Source organism: Episyrphus balteatus, chromosome 1 (genome assembly GCF_945859705.1).
Source record: "Episyrphus balteatus chromosome 1, idEpiBalt1.1, whole genome shotgun sequence".
Lineage (NCBI taxonomy): Eukaryota > Metazoa > Arthropoda > Insecta > Diptera > Syrphidae > Episyrphus > Episyrphus balteatus.
Genome location: NC_079134.1, coordinates 21,925,584 through 21,928,271, shown reverse-complemented (window position 1 = coordinate 21,928,271; position 2,688 = coordinate 21,925,584).

Here is a 2,688-nt window from a genome sequence, read left to right as displayed (position 1 = left end):
CGAAACTCCTTCCTGGAAAAAAAATCTCTTTCATCAGAAAATAATTTTATGAAATCTCAAAATTCTTTGTTCATTTGGGGTCCTGCAGCATTTTTTGATTTTCATTAAAAAAAAAATATTTTATTTTCTTAAAAATATTTTTTTAAATTATAGGATCAACTAAAACAATTGGGTACCATTATTCTTACTAATTTTTTTTGCAATTAGCTTACCATTCCTTAAAAAAAAAAAAATAACACCGTATAAAATGCACAGCTGGTTCGCACGTATTTGCTCTTACAGTTGAAAGCACTTTTATAATATTAAACTTGTTGACTAGATGAACTGTCCTGTCTATACAAATTTTAAAGAAATTTGGTTTATATGTATAGTGAAAGAGCCTACATAATAAATGAATTTTCGTTACTCCACTAAAAATGCAGTTTTATTGCAATTTTTTTTGAATATTATCTTTGCAAGGTAAAATCAAAATTGTTAAAGCCGTTTTTGAGAAATTTGCAATCATTAGAAAATTTTGTATGGAAGGTACACTTTCTTAGCAATATATAAAAAAAAAAACAAACAACTTTCAAAATTCAATTATAGCTCAGGGAAATTAGTCAAAATATGGGCATGAAATCGCATTTTTCGCATTTCGGGACAAAATTTTTTTCTTGAAATTTGTTCGGGTGGTTGTCCTTATCATAAAAGTCAAGTTTTATTTTTTTTACTATTACCAAAATATTTCCTATTTCCCAAAAAAAAAAAAAAACACACTCTTTAAACATAACTGTTTTATAAACCGTCAAAAACATTTTTAGGGACTTTAAGGATTCTTTGTCATGGCTTTATATAAAATTTGAATTTCTCTAGTTTACTATGTTTTGCATACATAGGTTTCGGTTATATGTTACTTGTCATGGTGAAAATACAAGCATCCTTGCGTTCAATTGGCAATAGCTTATCATATTGATTTTTGATTCTGTTGTTATAAGATTCAGCATCACCCCTTCTTTTCTCACACACAAAAAAAACCAAAATTTGTGTATAGGCTCTTTTGATCTTTTATCCTTATTGCAAAAGAAAAAAATTTCATAGTTTTGTTTTATTTTTGAAGCCTACTTTCACTACACTTATTCTGGTAACTAAAAAAAATACATTTTTAATCTTGAATTTTTGTACTAGTACATTGTGACAGCATTGTTAATTCTAAAGAAATACATTTGCTAAGTAGGTAATCAGCGGTGAGAAAATGCATCAAAGATTTTTTTTCAAAATTATCCTTGAAGCGATGTCATTTGGTCAAAACATTAATTAATCAAGAATTTTGCAAGGATATTGCAAGAATGTATGTAGACTTTTACGTTTGGTATCCGGTATAGTTGTGTATTAGGGTGTGTCAAAATGCTAAAGTATGGAATATTCAAATGTAATAGCTTTTTAAAGTTGCATTACTTATCAAAAATAAATCCTGCGTTTACAATTTTCATTTTAATTAATATCTTTGACTCGCTCAAAATATAGGAATAAATCGAAGAAATTTGAATTTTTAGAGATTTTTTAAATATATGAAAACAAATATATTAAATATATATTTTTATAAGAAAAAACTTTTAAGCTTATATTAGTTGGAATTGAACACTTAGTAAAGAAGCTGCGAAATAATATGCGAAGAAAAAAAATCATTTTTTCATATAAAATCGTTGTTTTCCTTACAACTTCAACCGATTTGAGCGAGCCAAAGACGACCCTAATAAAACTTTTGACCACTATTACATTGCAAAATTAGGGTACTATTTTTCGGCCATACAAAAGTGACACACCCTATTGTGTATGGACCAACAGCAATAATTTGAGATTGCATTATTAATTTTGCAAAACAAAAAAAAAAATTAATGGTGATCTAACACGACGTAAAACCTACTCAAAAAATGCGTTTTTGACAAAAACGTGAGAGTGAATTTTTAACTTCAGTACTTCAGAATCGGGATCAACACACAACAATTTTTTAGAAAAATATGGTTTAGTTCAAGCTCGCAATCAAGCAGTGTTATCAGAAGACACTGCAGAAACCCGTAATGAAGCATTTTCGGTCACGATTTAAAAAAAAATTCAAGGAATTGTAAGGTCAAATGCTCTTTAATGCAGAAGGTGTTTTTTTTTCAACAATATATGTGCCTCAGTTAACATACTTGAGGCGCCTTTCATGTCCCTTGAATGTCCCTTTGATAAATTAGCCTTTTCCTGGAATATTACATATCTACCTACATTACATAATAAAAATCTTTAACACACATTTTGCCTATCTAAAAGTTACCTCACTATTCTTTAAAGTTTTAATTTCAGGCATTACAGCTTAAATGTAAAAATCCAAGAAATTCTTTTTTTCTCATTTCATGGAAAAAGCTGATAAAATAAATCCACGCTTGGTTGCCAAAAAAAAAAAAAAAAAAAAAAACACTTTTGAAAAATTGCCCACCAGTGTTAAGTAGAACTTCATCCAGCCTTTTTACCAAAAATTCTGATTAAAAAATTCTATAATTTAATTATTATGAATCTTTGCGAATTTTTAAAATAGTTCTTCTAGGAAAATACCTACCGTCATTATAATTCGTAAAAAAATTCCAATAAAATCCAAAAAATCCAAAAACAACATACAGTTTTCTTATGAAATTTAAAAATCACTTTATTTTGTATTTTCTCTTATTT